The 17,875-nt window shown below is 41.2% G+C and overlaps 1 long non-coding RNA gene across 1 annotated transcript in view; it reads right to left on the reverse strand.

The window, feature by feature from the left end:
• Positions 1–1,974: 1,974 nt before the first annotated feature.
• LOC130284427 (uncharacterized) overlaps positions 1,975–17,875 on the reverse strand; it is an 82,562-nt gene continuing 66,661 nt past the window's right edge. Inside the window, exon 4 of the long non-coding RNA XR_008847031.1 lies at positions 1,975–2,368. This is a non-coding gene — a long non-coding RNA (uncharacterized LOC130284427). The remainder of the gene's footprint in view (positions 2,369–17,875) is intronic.

Here is a 17,875-nt window from a genome sequence, read left to right on the forward strand (position 1 = left end):
CTTGCATTGAGGGGGCATGGTGTGACATCACAAGGGGCGTGGTCATGTTTCTAAACATCTGGTGATGAACAGAGACTGTAGGGGTCCCAGCTCTGGGACCCCTGCGATCAAACATCTTATTCCCTGTCCTTTGGATAGGGGATTAGATGTCTAGGGGCGGAGTAACTCTTCAATGGTACAAAAAGTGACTCTGACTTGGGATGGAGTGGCCATTACGGCAACTGGGCAAAGTCAGAGAGTTAATAGCCCTAAGAAGTTGACTGTACCCACTGCCTACCAAAGGGCAAACAAATAAAAATACAATTAAAAGCATGCAAAGGAGCTAAGGAGACAAATTAAGCTCAAAGACAACACAATAAACCACTGCAAGATAAGATCATGACCATCATTGCTGTGACCCTAGATCACTTTAATTCAAGGGGTATTCTGGGATTTTCCTTCTTCAGTCCTTGAGCCCATGAAGCAATGGGAATGGAATTTACAAGCAGAATTTTTTTTGCCATATTCTGCCCGGAAATTCTACCGTGTGAACTAGGCCTTAGGCTATCAACATGAAATGCATGTACAGGGGTAGGGAATTCTGTGTCTTGCCGGACTCCCTGCTCTTGTACATAATGAATGGCAATATGTACTGTATGCAGTACGAGAGAACGGATGTGAATGTAGTGAGTGAGTGGCGATGCATACAGTACTGCTTCATAGAAGAACAGCATGTTATTTTAACCCAAGATTGCACCACACTCATACTGCATAGAGACTGCATTCAAGCACAAGCATTTTTCTAATTAAAAGGACTCCTGCACGGGACTCACTGGCGTCATATGGTTGCTTTGGTAACTGTGCCGCCCAGCGTTCACTGCATGTCTCCACACTGAACTTTACAGAAGAAGAAGGAGAGCAACTCCAGATATACGCTTTAAGGGTAGGGCCACATGTAGCGCATCCACAGTGTATTTGACGCTGCGGATGAACTGATGGCCATCCCTAGAGTGAGCCCCCTGCTGTGCCCATGTGTCCTGTGTGTCTGTTTGTAGCAGCAATCTCCCTCTATGAGCAGACACACAGGGATCTGCGATTTGTGTGTGCATGTGCAGTTTACTTACAGACATTGGGGTCTCTCCCGCTGATTCCTGAGCTAGGCCGAGAGCAGCCACAAAATCTGAGAGTAAACTGTGAATGCACGAGCGACTCGCAAATGCCTTTGTGTCTGCTCCTCTTGACGGATTGCTGGACACATGGGCACAGCAGGAAGCACACTATTGGGATGGTCATTGGTGCATCTGCAGTGTCAAATACGCTGCAGATGTGCCATGTGTGATCTTAACCCAACAGAGTTCATAAAATATTACAGAAAGAATACAATATTCTGGCAGCAAAGGGAAGAAAATGGTATATATATATATATATATATATATATATATATTGGAATAAAACAAGGGCTTAGGTATTCTGATCACAAGAAAGCTATGCAGTACTGCAAAAGCAAATAGGATCTGGAATATGGGATTTGGGTTTCATTTTGTTAGATGGATATACTGGAGATGAACAAGTTTCAAAGGTTTGTAAAATAGATTATTAAAGGGGTATTCCAGGAAAAAACTTTTTTATATATATAAACTGGCTCCAGATAGTTAAACAGATTTATAAATTACTTCTATTAAAAAATCTTAATCCTTTCAGTACTTATGAGCTTCTGAAGTTAAGGTTGTTCTTTTCTATCTAAATCCTCTCTGATGACACCTGTCTCGGGAAACACCCAATTTAGAAGAGGTTTGCTATGGAGATTTGCTTCTAAACTGGGCATTTCCAGAGACAGGTGTCATCAGAGATGATTTAGACAGAAAAGAACAACCTGAACTTCAGAAGCTCATAAGTACTGAAAGGATTAAGATTTTTTAATAGAAGTAATTTACAAATCTGTTTAACTTTCTGGAGCCAGTTGATATATAAAAAAAGTTTTTTCCTGGAATACCCCTTTAAATTGGCTCCAACTGGATAGTTTCTCTTTATAAATTCCTGAAATGTGCAGTTCCGAGCAGATTATAGTATAAAGTTTGAGTTTTACCCAGTATTTCTTGTATGTTTTTTAGAACTATCTCAGATAGTTCTTGGTTCTTCTTGCATTATCCTACATTTGTATTTAAAATTTAACTGAAGACGGACAGGACAACTTCAGTTTTGCACACTGTGAGCTGCTCGTTTCTAATTGTTTCTGTATTTTCATGTATTTAAAAGTTACCAACATTTTACTCAGTTTGCTTGTTTCTGTGTTTCAGCCTTCTTTCCCTAATCTGAGTGTGTTCTCGTTTTTTTCTCATTGTTCACAGGGACATTACAAGTACAGTGTTATGTTAGCTTTCCAGGGAAGCTGTAGAAAAAAAGATAAGGGACAGCTAGTTAGGGTCAGTCCTTCTATTTGATATATGTTTATATATTTTTAATCATATATTGCTTCATTTCTCCCATCATCATCATTCATTGTGCCATAATCAATTTCAACATATTTTTTAGCTGTTTTTTATTAGTGAGTTGCAATTCCTGTTTTTGTTCTCTGACAATATTTATCTGTGCTTTATATATTTTTCTTGCGACTGTCTACTTGACATACTATTTTGTTCTACTGTAAGTCCTGGGGTATCTGAGTAATGGAAAACATAGTTTGGACCCCAGAAAGTTAACTGCAATAGGTGAAGCACAGTTCTTCTGAATAGTAGATAGTCTGCATCTTAACAGGAACACTTTTTACATGTGGAGAAAAGGCGAATTAGATATATATATATATATATATATATATATATATATAGTCAAACATTGGAAAGGTAGTAATGGCTGATATCATGACAATATTCAAAAAGGACCAAGGGGTATTGGGAGTTATACAAAATCTAGGAAGAAATGAAGTATAATTTATGGAGAAAGGTTGAACTTGATGGACCATGGACACTACATAGTTATATTATATTATATTATATATTATTAAATTAATATATTATAATATGAATAGACCCTAAAGGAGATACAGTGGGGGAAAAAATATTTAGTCAGCCACCAATTTAGTAAGTTCTCCCACTTAAAAAGATGAGAGGCCTGTAATTTTCATCATAGGTATACCTCAGCTATGAGAGACATAATGAGAAAAAAAATCCATACAATCACATTGTCTTGATTTTTAAAGAATTTATTTGCAAATTATGGTGGAAAATAAGTATTTGGTCAATAGCAAAAGTTCATCTCAATACTTTGTTATATACCCTTTGTTGGCAATGACAGAGGTCAAACATTTTCTGTAAGTCTTCACGAGGTTTTCACACACTGTTGCTGGTATTTTGGCCCATTCCTCCATGCAGATCTCCTCTAGAGCAGCAATGTTTTAGGCAGTTGCTGGGCAATACGGACTATCAACTCCCTCCAAAGGTTTTCTATGGCATTGAGATGTGGAGATTGGGTAGGCCACTCCAGGACCTTAAAATGCTTCATATGAAGCCACTCCTTCATTGCCTGGGTGGGCCATGTGTTTGGGTTCATTGTCATGCTGAAAGACCCAGCCACGTTTCATCTTCAATGCCCTTGCTGATGAAAGGAGGTTTTCACTCAAAGTCTCACGATACATGGCCCCATTCATTCTTTCCTTTACACGGATCAGTCGTCCTGGTCCCTTAGCAGAAAAACAGCCCCAAAGCATGATGTTTACACCCCATGCTTCACTGTAGGTATGGTGTTCTTTGGAGGCAACTTAGCATTCTTTCTCCTCAAAACAAGACGAGTTGAGTTTTCATCAAAAAGTTCTACTATGGTTTCATCTGACCATATGACATTCTCCCAATACTCTTCTGGATCAACGAAATGCTTTCTAGCAAACTTCAGACTTCCCAGACATGTACTGGCTTAAGCAGGGGGACACGTCTGGCACTGCACGATTTAAGTATTTGGCGGCGTAGTGTGTTACTGATGGTAGCCTTTGTTACTTTGGTCCCAGCTCTCTGCAGGTCATTCACTAGGTCCCCCCGTGTGGTTCTGGGATTTTTGCTCACCATTGTTGTGATCATTTTCACACCACGGGGTGAGATCTTATGTGAAGCCCCAGATCAAGGGAAATGACCAGTGGTCTTGTATGTCTTCCATTTTCTAATAATTGCTCCCACAGTTGATTTATTCACACCAAGCTGCATGTCCATTGCAGATTCAGTCTTCCCAGCCTGGTGCAGGTCTACAATTTTGTTTCTGGTGTCCTTCGACAGCTCTTTGGTCTTGGCCATAGTGGAGTTTGGAGTGTGACCGTTTAAGGTTGTAGACAGGTGTCTTTTATAGTGATTGCAAGTTCAAACAGGTGTCAGTGAAACAGGTAACGAGTGGAGGACAGAGGAGACTCTTAAAGAAGAAGTTACAGGTCTGTGAGAGCCAGAAATCTTGCTTGTTTGTAGGTGACCAAATACTTATTTTCCACCATAATTTGCAAATAAATTCTTTAACAATCAGACAATGTGATTTTATGGATTTTTTTTCTCATTATGTCTCTCATAGTTGAGGTATACCTATGATGAAAATTACAGGCCTCTCTTATCTTTTTAAGTGGGAGAACTTGCACAATTGGTGGCTGACTAAATACTTTTTTTGCCACACTGTATATCATACAGAAAAACCTATCCCCTATAAAAAGAAGATAAGTTTTAGATTACAGAGGGTCCCAGTGGTCAGATCCCCTCTGATCTCCTGCACAGGACCCAGGCTCTCCACGGAAACAGAGTGTGTCGACCCCCACATGAAGCGAAGGCCAACACGCCAGCCCTATGTATCTCTATGGGAGCGCCAGAAATAGCCGTAGGCTATCTCCGGCTCTCCCATAGAGATACATGGGGGTGCCGTGTCGGCCGTCGCTTCGTGCAGGGACTCCATTTTTGGGAAGAGCAGGGAATCCCGTGCAGGAGATTGCGGTGGTCCCAAAGCATTCCTTTGGATAGGGGATAGGTTTTTCTGTATGATATATCTCTTTTAAGACAAAGCAGCTGTAGATACCTACATGGAGTCTTTAAGGAACACTTTATACTTTACTCTTCAGTGCAATGCCTGAGGCTAGGATATGATAGAAGAATGCAATCTTTATAGGGAGACATAAACTTTTCTTTCAAGATGGTAATTATTACGGTGGGATACCTCACATTCCCTGTCTGGATGGAAGGTGATCTTCATTTGTGGGATGATATTTTGCACTTCCAGACACGTCTGCGATATGATGGCCATGTACAGATTACACGCAGATAGTAATATTAATACAGATGATAGTCTATTGGCTGCGGGTCCTCTAAATCGGCCCTAAATGAATGTCTGAAATGATTACCAGGGATTACTACTTTTAATATGGCTGCAAAGAAAGCACAAGACTAATAGGATCCTTTGATGCCAAAATTACAGGATTCTAAAAATATTGCAGTGTTGAAGTGTCCTCTCTTGGACGTTCACTTTATGCTTTACAAAGACAAGACTGATATTATGATGTGTAGCTGATGACTGAAACACTCTTACTTTTTTTTCTTAATATTTTGTTCCAAGCCACCTAGACAAATAGACGTACAGTGTGTCAAGAATATAGCAGATTTTTTATGTTATTCTGAACAATTTTATTACATTTTTTTTATTAATTTTATTTCATGTTTGTACTTTATTTTATGTTTTATTCTCTGTAGTATGGCTGTATCCCAAAACCCACAACAACAAAAATAAAAAATAAAATAAAAAAGTAAAAATATGAAACAATAATAATAAAAGAATAATAATTAAATAAAATTGTTCGGAATAACATAAAAAATCAGCTATATTCTTGAAACACTGTACGTTTAGTACAGTGTGTCAAGAATATAGCAGTTTTTTTAAGTTATTCTGAACAATTTTATTACATTTTTATTTATTTATTTTTTAATTATTATTTTAGTTTTGTACTTATTTATTTTTTTATTATTTTTATTGTTGGGGGTTTGGGGTTAAAGCTAGACTACAGAGATTACTAAAACTTCTTTTCATGTGTGCTTTGTCATCATTTTACAAAGTCCCTCAGTTTTTACAAATAGCCTATTGTCTGGAATTCCTGTCTACATGGTCTCCAGCCACATTCAAGCCCTATGAAATGCTTGTGTCTCTGTATTTTACACTGTTCTACAGTAAAAAATAAATCCATAGGCTTGTATACGGGACGTTTTTTTAAATTAAAAAAGTGACATGTACTACATGGATGTATCAGTTGTCATCAACACAGTTGGAATAAACACAGGGTAATATTATAATTTAGTATTATCATATTAATTACTAACATTTTTTTTCTCAAAACATGCAATAGGGGGATTAAGAGATTTAAAGGGGTTATCCACGATAAGGTACCTGCCAGACAGTAACGGATATACTTAGGAAGGATATGCGCTTTTCTTGGGGCTGACATTGACATCACGAGCGGGGCATGGCCATGATGTCATGAGCCTCCGCATTGCCAGCCATCCGGCATGGAGCGAAGTTCGCTCCGTGCACCGGATGTCTGGGGTGCTGCAGCTGAGGTCACGGGGGTCCTCAGTGATGGGACCCCTGCGATACAACATCTTATCCCCTATCCTTTGGTTAGGGGATAAGATGTCTAGTGGCGTAGTCCCCCTTTAAGATCGAAAGGTTCTCCATGGGTCCCACAACTTCAGGAATTCAACATGAGAGGCCCGAAAGCCAGCTCACAATTTACTCCATCCCGTACAGTTGGTTGACTACAGTTGTCAATCCATTGGGTAATAGTGGGGGCCTGGGTAGTATGCCATCCTAAAGGCAATAGTAGTTTTGCTGCCATCAGGAGGTGAGTAGTCAGCCAGGAGGAATGATGACGATAGAACTGAAGGAGCCCACAACAATACCAACTCAGGTGTAAGATGGATCAGCCTGTAATCTGCTTGATATTATCAGAGACAGCAGACCAAAATCTACCATAAGTGAACAGAACCACTATATATGGGAAGGAGTGCCTCTACGGGAGTGACATCTCCAACATAGGTCACTGACAATCAATGATCCCACAGAAATGCTGGGGTGTGATCCCATCTGGAGGACAGGTTATAAGAGCTCTCTTGAATTCTCACACACTTTGAAACATGACTAAGGCCATGTGCATATAACATGCTTCTGCTACACGGTTCTCTCTGAGAGGTTCAGAACGTGAAATATTGCTTCGTTTCTGCACGGTTCACCGTCTAACATTGAAGTCAATGGACCTTAGTTTCCAAGGTTGACACTGCTTGGTTTCTGGTGGAGTTTCAACGTCAAGAACTATGGGGGAGATTTATCAAAACCTGTGCAAAGGAAAAGTTGCCCAGTTGCCCATAGCAACCAATCAGATTGCTTCTTTAATTTTCCAGAGGCCTTGTTTATAATGAAAGAAGTGAGCTGATTGGTTGCTATGGGCAACTGGGCAACTTTTCCTCTGGACAGGTTTTGATAAATCTCCCCCTATGTGATAATGAACCAAATAAACATGCCCGAAGGATTATAAGCTAAACCAAAATCACCTCAACAAGAAAAAAAAAAAACATCTGTAGATAGATCTTATTTTTCTTGCTCCTTATCTATCTATCTATCTATCTATCTATCTATATATATATATATATATATATATATATATATATCTCATATCTATCTATCTAGCTCATCTATCTCATATCTATCTATCTATATCATATCTATCTCATATCTATCTATCTATCTATCTACAGTGGGGATCAAAAGTTTGGGCACCCCAGGTAAAAAAAAAAATATTAATGTGCATAAAGAAGCCAAGGAAAGATGGAACAATCTCCAAAAGGCATCAAATTACAGATTAGACATTCTTATAATATGTCAACAAAAGTTAGATTTTATTTCCATCATTTACACTTTCAAAATAACAGAAAACAAAAACAAAAATGGCATCTGCAAAAGTTTGGGCACCCTGCAGAATTTATAGGATGCACTGCCCCCTTTGCAAAGCTGAGACCTGCCAGTGTCATGGATTGTTCTTAATCATCATCTGGGAAGACCAGGTGATGTCAATCTCAAAGGTTTTAAATGCCCAGACTCATCTGACCTTGCCCCAACAATCAGCACCATGGGTTCTTCTAAGCAGTTGTCTAGAAATCTGAAACTGAAAATAGTTGACGCTCAAAAAGCTGGAGAAGGCTATAAGAAGATAGCAAAACGTTTTCAGATGTCAATATCCTTGGTTCGGAATGTAATTAAGAAATGGCAGTCATCAGGAACAGTGGAAGTTAAATCAAGATCTGGAAGACCAAGAAAAATATCAGACAGAACAGCTCGCAGGATTGTGAGAAAAACAATTCAAACCCCACGTTTGACTGCACAATCCCTCCAGAAAGATCTGGCAGACACTGGAGTGGTGATACACTATTCCACTATAAAGAGATACTTGTACAAATATGGTCTTCATGGAAGAGTCATCAGAAGAAAACCTCTTCTACGTCCTCACCACAAAAATCAGTGTTTGAACTTTGCAAATGAACATATAGACAAGCCTTATGCATTTTGGAAACAAGTTCTGTGGACCGATGAGGTTAAAATTGAACTTTTTGGCCGGAAGGAGCAAAGGTACGTTTGGAGAAGTAGGGGAACAGAATTTAATGAAAAGAACCTCTATCCAACTGTTAGGCATGGGGGTAAATCAATCAATAAAATTTCAGCAAGTTTTGGATGCTAACTTTGGATGCTAATGCCATCTGTGAAAAAGCTGAAGTTAAAGAGGGAATGGCTTCTACAAATGGATAATGATCTTAAATACACCTCCAAATCCACAGGGGATTACATCAAGAGGCGTAAACTGAAGGTTTTGCTATGGCCTTCACAATCTCCTGACCTCAACATGATTGAACATCTATGGATAGACCTTAAAAGAGAAGTGCGTGACAGACAGCCCAAGAACTGGAAGACTTTTGTAAGGAAGAATGGGCAAAGATACCTCAAACAAGAATTGAAAGACTCTTGGTTGGCTACAAAAAGCGTTTACAAGCTGTGATACTTATAAAAGGGGGCAGTGCAAGATATTAACTCTGCAGGGTGCTCAAACCTTTGCAGCTGCCATTTTTTCTGTTTTCTGTTATTTTGAAAGTTTAAATGATGGAAATAAAATCTAACTTTTGTTGACATATTATAAGAATGTCTAATCTGTAATTTGATGCCTTTTGGAGATTTTTCCATCTTTCCTTGGCTTCTTTATGCACATTAATAAACATTTTTACCTGGGGTGCCCAAACTTTTGATCCCCACTGTATATCATATTCATCTATCTATCTATATCTATCTCATATCTATCTATCTACAGTATCTATCTATCTATCTATCTATCTATCTATCTATCTATATATCTATCTATCTATATCATATCTATCTATCTATCTCATATCTATCTATCTATATCATAACTATCTATCTATCATCAATCTCATATCTATCTATCCATCTAGATGGTGAAAATGGCCGCAGTTGGCGACCGAAACGTGGCACCTATTTCGATGGAATAAATTTCACCCTTTTTCACTATCTATATCTGAGTGCTGCAGTAATATCTTCCTTTATCTACAGTGCCTATGACCGGGTTTTGCGGCTATTTGCACCCTTTCACCTCCTTCATTCAGGAGTGCTGCTCTACATCGTTTGGATATCTATCTCATATCTATCTATCATCTATCTTGTATCTATCTATCTCATATCTATCTATCTCATATCTATCTATCTATTTATCTATCTATTTATTTAACCATCTTTCTTTCTATCTATCCATCTATCTAATCAATATCTATCTATCTTCTGTTTCTAAGCACACAGGTGTATCTTTTTACCTCCACTTCTGTCCCCTTTATCTTTACACATTTAGATCCTTATATATGTTATACAGAATTTATATCATCTATTCTTTGAAGCAGAATTTGCCATTTTCCCCTTTTGGCTCAGGCACAATGACTTGCTGTTCAGGCAATATTTCCCAAAAATTTGACAACATAGCCTTGAACCAAAAGGATGTGCAGATTGAATCTGGTGCTGACAGCAATTCTAAAAATAATGACTTTATGACTTACCGCGGTCTATGGGGAACAAGATCATCAGACAGTCCCATGGCCCTTAAATGCTTAACAAGTCAACAATAACATTTTAAAATCAATGTGGACCCTGACAGGAAGCCAATGCACAGACATGAGAGCGGGTCTGATGAGATGTGATTCTCAGGAAACCTTTAAGTAGCTGCCTATCTGTCCATTGAGCGAGCCGCAGTTTGTAGAACATCTCGGAAAAAGAATGTAATCTATAAAATTCTCAGGGTAGTGAGCAATTCAAACATTATTCATACTGTAAAATGCATAATAAAATATACTCCATCATATTCTGAAATAGTAGACACACATCAAAATGCTTAATGATTCGTACTACAACATATTAATCAAGATAGACGAGTCTAATACTTCAGTCCGTCATCATAGTAATTACATGGAAGGCAATGAGCGAGTTTTCTACAATATTTTAAAATTATGTTCATTTTGCCCATAATATAGGTCTCATATGGCTGACTTCTTCAAACTGTTACCCCAAGAAGTATGTAAAAATAATAATTATCATTAAAATAATAATGATGATAATAATAATAATTATTATGATGATGATAATGATTATTATTATTATTATTGTTGTTGTTGTTGTTGTTTTTGTTATTATTATTATTATATTTTTATGTTATGGCTATATTTATATGTGAATGTTCAGACATGTGGTCATATATTATTTATTATTATGGAACAGTTTTTTTTTAATTCCTTGTATCATCTCTGTTATTTCCACTCCTATAGATGGTGCTGCAACCAAGTGTGACAAAACACGTTGGGATTCAGCAGGGCCCTTGTCCTAGTATACTTTCACCATTTACTTCTCATTTGGCCCTTTATCTGTTTCTACCTTTTCATTGTTTGCATCAGGTTGATGTGGATTCAGTATTATGCATTATTATAGTAGCATTATATACTGTGTATATTTGATGACTTGATACGTTATACCTGGCACCCATTACAGGACATGTGCTGTGTATTACTACTGTAGGGTAATTTTAAGATTGTATACATTTTTATTGGATGGCTACTATGTAAGAGGGGTCCATGGGTCCCTCAGCTTGTGGACAGGTTAAATTGTTGAGCCTTTTTAATAGTTTTTAACATTCTGTGTATTTCCATTGATATGTTCCATAATTAATAAAGACTTACTACAATTTTTGTACCACTAATTTGAACGTGTGCACCATATACAAAATAAAAATCTTTATTTTCACAAAGCAAAGAGAAAATAAACAATGTATCATGAACAATGCAAGGAGCACATCAAGAAAACACACAGGCAATGTTGGAAGGAAGCCAAGTGCACAATTAGGTGTACAAGTCAGGGTCTTCTCACAGACACAATGAACATCCCATAGAAATGAAAGTAGAAAATAAATAAAGAGTAAGAGAAGCTTCCCTATGATGGCAAAAGAAAATGAACCTATAACCTAAAAAACTAAAAGAGAGGGGGGCGGGGAAGAGGGGAAAGAGAGGTAGGAAGAGAAAGGGAAAGAAAGAGGGTAGAGAGGGGGAAAAAATTAAAATCTAATTAAAAATTTAAATAGGGGGAGAAGAAGGAGAGAAAGAGGGGGGGTCCACAAGAGATTAGAGAGCAAGAGATAGACAGATAGACATACCTTGCAGAGCAGTCGCGGTTCCAGGTGGCTCCAGTACCAAGAGTCGGGAAAAAGCAGAACAAGAAAGAGTTCAAGCCCAGCACTACTTGAGAAGGGAGCACAGAGAAGGGAGCATAGAGATCCCTAAATTCCGCCATGGGTACCAGAGGGTCGGGGGGGTGAGTTGAAGAACGCCAGAAGCGGGGAATAACAGTTTTAGCTGCCAAGAGTAGGAAATGGGCTAGGGTCTTAAATCTCCTCTGAGCTCCGGTCGGGAGCACAGAGAGTAGGAGGGGAAATGGATCTAGAGGCAAACGGAAGTGGGTCAGGCAGTGTACAATGTCCAGGACCTGAGACCAGTAAGCGGAGAGGGAGGGGCAAGTCAGCCATATGTGTTGGATAGTACCACCCAACAACAGTTGTCTCGCAGGGACAGGTAGAAATGGGAAAGGAGGGCAGGAACCCTGTACCACCGCGTGAGCAATTTGTAGTTTGTTTCCTGTGCTTTGCAGGAAAATTAGATCTTGTGACACAGGGTCACTGCCGTTGTCCATTCCTCTTCATTGAAAGAGCGACCCACTGCCCTCTCCCAGCGAAGCCGGAAGGGGTTGCTCCCTAAAAGCATCTAGCAAGAGATTGTAAAGAAAACTAATAGGTCGATGAACCTTCGAGGATGAGGCGCAGAGACGTTCAAAGGGAGTTATCGGTTGGTGGAGACAAAGGGTTGATCAGCCGTAGGGTAAAAATGATGTAACTTTGAGTATTGGAAGGAGTACTTTATCAAGGAGAGACACTGTCTATCAGTATGGGAAGTGGTTTCAAAAGGCATTATCCAAGAAGTCTTCGAAGGTCCCCCCCTCCACCCTGCTTCTGCCTAGGAAAGAGGAAGCAGAAAAGGCCAGGTTAAAGGCTTTGTTGTCAAAAATCGGAGTCATAGCACCATCAGGTGATGATATGTGGGAACATTTCAGATAAGAGATCCGCATTGAGGATATAGAGGCCATGATTGGGGGGGGGGGGAGCAAAGAGATAATCGGTTTAAAGAGTTCCTGACTCGGAAGCCAAAGGAGGACTATGGGGTCTAAACACAAGACAGAAGATTCTAACTGGATCCACTGCTTGGAGTCTCTATGGAAGCTGTCTAGAACACGTGAAAGTACTGAGGACAGATAGTAAGAGAGGCAATGTGGGAGGGCTTTCTACGTATCAGGACAGTTCTCGATATCCTTGGATGCCTATTAGCCCACACAAAGCCAGTAAGGAATCCAACAAGTGTATGAAAGAAAGAGCGAGGTAAATGCGTAGGGATACAGGAAAATAAATATAGGAAGTGGGGGAGTATGTTCATCTTAATGATGTTAAGCCTCCCCAACCAGGAAAAGTCCTTGCATTCCCATCTGGCTAGGTCTGATCTAAGAGACTGAAGGGGGGGATTAAGTCTGAAAGAGTCAATAAAGGTTAGAAGGGACTTGCACACCCAGGTATTTAAGGGACAAGGGCTGCCAACCAAATGAATAGGTGGTGCGTAGGTGGTGGACCATAGAGGGCAGGAGAGAAATATTGAAATATTGAGTGCCTCACATTTCATAGGATTGAGTATATAATTGTTATATAAAGAGAAACAGTGAAGAGTGGCCATAAGGGAGGGAAGGGGAGTCATAGGGGAAGAGAGAAAATGGGGAAGCATTTGAAATGGCACGAGGGGATATCCAAACCCTTAATATCATAGTTACGGAGATGTCAATAAGTAGATGTTCCATACAGAGGACATATAGGAGGGGGGATAGTGGGCATCCCTGCCTTGTACCATCAGGGCTCAATGGCGGAGGGAGTGATGAATTATGGAAAATGTCCTTAGGGTGTTGTCACAGGTAGTCTTTTTTCTTTTCTTGATTTTGCAAACAAGGGTTTAGCACAACTCACTGTACATATGTAGTGCTATAATTAAAGGGTACCTCTCATCAAAAAAACTTTTGATATATTATAGATTAATGTATGCAGAATAACTTTACAATTGCATGTTATTAAAATATATGCTTCTTTATATGTAATTTTCCACTTTGAAGAAATGACCACTCCCTACCAGTCCTGGCAGCAAGCATTTCAGACTCATGCTGGAGTCCTAAACACTATGAGCTGCCAGTCTGCTTTGTTCACAAAGAAGAACACTCAGAGCTGACAGCCTGCTTTGTTCACAGCCTGTTTGGCTGTGAACAAAGCAGGCTGGCAGCTCTGAGTGTTTAGGACTCCAGCATGAGTCAGAAATGCTTGCTGACAGGACTGATCGGGAAAAATACAATAGAAAGAAGCATATTTTTCATTAACATGCTATTGGAAAGTTATTCAACATTCATTAATCTAAAATATATCAAAAGTTTATTTGATGAGAGGTACCCTTTAAGCCAGCAGCTATGTCTATTTAACTACTTAGATGCCACTGTCAATAGCAAGGCAGGGCCTAGTGCAGCGGTCTCCAAACTGTCCAGGGGTTGCATAACTACAATTTTGAAACCACTGGTCGAGTGGGATGGCTATCAGCATTAAAGGACAACTACAAAGTTGTTGCGGTAGCAGGATAACACGTTTAGGCCAGGTTCACACTATAGAATTTTCTATCCAAAATTCTCCTGCATGAAGCTTAAATGCAGGTGAATGAGTTTTCCCTTCACATTCCTGAATTTTCTGGTTGGAATTCCAACAGGAAATTTCTGACGGAATCCGCTCTGCAGACATTGCCGCTGTGGGGGATGGCAATGTCTGTGCAGTCCTAACGCCGACTTATTCAGTTGGCGCCGACTGCAGTCAAATACTCCGGACGGACACTTTTGTTTAGAGCTTTGCAAGTGTAAACCTGGCCTTAAACTGCCAGCAACTCTGTAGCCTGCTGCTAAAGCAAGAATTGTCGGACATCCCATAGACTTGTTATTGACTGCGTCATCTAAGGGATTAAATAGACTCTGAAGCCGGATTTATTATAGCACTACACATATACAGCGCGTTGTGCTAAACCCTTGGGTGCAGCACCATCTACAGAGATTAACCTCTCTGGAATGCAGGGCGTACTTGTACGTCCTGTGCTCGTCCCGCGATATCACGCGGGGTCCCGCGGCATATCGGGTCCGTCCCAGCGGCTAGTGGGGACACGGGGCTAATAGCGCGCATTCCCGGCAGCTCAGTCAGGCTGATCGGGACCACCGCTGTGAAACGCGGTGTCCCAATCAGCTAGGATGCAAGCGGAGGGTCACTTACCTGCCTCCGGCATGTCCGATTGGCATGCATAAATGTCCGAATTATAAAAATATATCATTAATTAAACCGCACAGTCAATGGCGTACACGTAAAAAAAAATCTAAAGTCCAAAATAGCATATTTTTGTTCGCTTTTTATACCTGAAAATTTTTTATAAAAAGTGATCAAAAAGTCTGGAAAGCGAACAAAAATGGTACAGATGAAAACTTCATATCATGGCGCAAAAAATTTAAATTTTTATAGGGGTCAGAAGAGGACTGATGTCATCACAAAGTAAAATTGGTGGTGCAAAAAAACGAAAAATCCTTCATATGGGTCTGTAGGAGCAAAATAGGGTTATGATTTTTAAAAGACGGAAAAACCCTGAGTCCCCGAGGGGTTAAATAGCAGAGATGTTACTAGTAATAAATACACTGTACCATAATAATAAGCAATATGTGATCATCACATATTTGAACATTCATACATAAATGTATACATAAACAAAAACTCTTTAAAAGAAGTATTGCTATATATATATATATATATATATATACATATATATATATATATATATATATATATATATATGTATATATATATATAGATATATATATCTATATATATACTGTATATACACACACACACACTCAAAATTGGTATCATATACACACAAAATTGGTATCGCCACATCTGTAACAACCTAAAATATAAAATGATCATGCAATTTAACCTGCACATCTGAGGTAACCCAGTACGAAATACCGTATCCAGCCCATCCTGTCAGGCAAATGTTGCCTTCAGTGTCTGTCTTGGGCCCACTATTCATGACTCTTTATACTGTATTGTCATGCCATTGTTGTTATTCTAGAATTTTCCATGTTACTGTTTCTTTAAAACATGTTAGCAGAGAAGGTGCAGAGTGAATTAGATGACCTGTCTGCCACAATGGGAATCCTCCAAATTGCCCTGTATTTAGTGTAGCAGGGAAGGAGTTGCCCCAGTCCAGAGCAGTTCAGAGCAGTCTAAGAGCAGAGTTCAGCTCAGAGCTCCATGCCGAGGTACAGTGTGGAGAAGTGTGAGAGAAGTGTGAGGTGATCTGAGGAGGCCTCAAGCTAATCAGTAGTCTAATCCTGCAGCCATACATATCCTATGGAAAATTCCCTATGCTCAGGTGAAAAGTCAAAGGCTAGCGGTAAGCACAAAACTCTGGGGAAGAAAGGCAATAGTCTTTGTTACGCCGAGCGCTCCGGGTCCCCGCTCCTCCCCGGAGCGCTCACGGCGTCTCTCTCCCTGCAGCGCCCCGGTCAGTCCCGCTGACCGGGAGCGCTGCACTGACATGGCCGTTGGGGATGCGATTCGCACAGCGGGACGCGCCCGCTCGCGAATCGCATCCCAAGTCACTTACCCGTCCCGGTCCCCTGCTGTCATGTGCTGGCGCGCGCGGCTCCGCTCTCTAGGGCGCGCGCGCGCCAGCTCTCTGAGACTTAAAGGGCCAGTGCACCAATGATTGGTGCCTGGCCCAATCACCTTGATTAGTTTCCACCTGTGCACTCCCTACTTATACCTCACTTCCCCTGCACTCCCTTGCCGGATCTTGTTGCCCTTGTGCCAGAGAAAGCCTTTCCTTGTGTGTTCCTAGCCTGTGTTCCAGACCTCCTGCCGTTGCCCCTGACTACGATCCTTGCTGCCTGCCCTGACCTTCTGCTACGTCCGACCTTGCTCTTGCCTTATCCCTTGTACCATGCCTATCTCAGCAGTCAGAGAGGTTGAGCCGTTGCCGGTGGATACGACCTGGTTGCTACCGCCGCTGCAAGACCATCCCGCTTTGCGGCGGGCTCTGGTGAAAACCAGTAGCTACTTAGAACCGGTCCACCGACACGGTCCACGCCAAACCCTCTCTGACACAGAGGATCCACCTCCAGCCTGCCGAATCGTGACAGTAGATCCGGCCATGGATTCCGCTGAGGTGCTGCTGTCAAGTCTTGCCGACATTTCCACGGTGATTGCCCAGCAATCCCTAATGATCACCCAACGAAATCACCAGCTGGCATACTTGACCACCGTGACACAGCAACTTCAGTCACAGATACAGCAGCTGCTGCCGCAGATACAGCAACTTCAGTCACAGACACAGCAGCTGCAACAGCAACAACCATCTCCTCCGCCGGCTCCTGCAACTCCTCCGCAGCGACAGGCCGCTCCTAACCCCTGCTTGTCCCTGCCGGACAAATTTGATGGGGACTCTAGACTCTGCCGTGGTCTCCTGCCTGGGAAGGCCCTGCCATGTGCCACACCGCTCGGAGCACCTCTCTCACAGTATCCTTTGCAATCCACCCCTGTGCCTCCCGCCGAGGAGGCTATGCAAGTGGATCGGTCTCGCCTGACCCCTGAAGAGAGGACTCGCCGCAAAAAGAAAGAATTACTTCTATACTGCACTGTGCGTTACCGCACAGAACCCCTGCTCTTGAGCATGGAACTTTTTGTTTTGCCCAAATGCTCCTCTGAAGTCCTCCTCGGTCTGCCATGGATCCAACGCCACTCCTCTACCCTTGTCTGGACCACCGGGGAGATCAAGAGCTGGGGTGCTTCTTGCCACAGAAAATGCCTCACGTCTGCTCCCAGTCCCGTCAGTCAAACCTCTGTGTCTCCCCCTTTACCTGGTCTCCCCAAGGCCTATCTGGACTATGCTGTGTCTCCTCCTCACAGCCTCCGTCCTGTTAACACTCTGCCCCGTGCCAAGCTTGACCCTCTTCCCTCCCTCCCCACCCCCACGCCTTCTTGTGTGCCCGCTGTTGATGTGGTTTCCCGGGGCTTCGCCACCATCTGGAAAAAGACTCTAAAATCCCTCATACTAGCCTCATCCCGGGTGAAGAAGCCTGCCGAAGAAAAAAGAAGAACTCCTCCTGTTTTTGTGTGGCTCTCCACCAAGTATATCCGCTT

Source organism: Hyla sarda, chromosome 8 (assembly GCF_029499605.1).
Source record: "Hyla sarda isolate aHylSar1 chromosome 8, aHylSar1.hap1, whole genome shotgun sequence".
NCBI classification, from domain to species: domain Eukaryota; kingdom Metazoa; phylum Chordata; class Amphibia; order Anura; family Hylidae; genus Hyla; species Hyla sarda.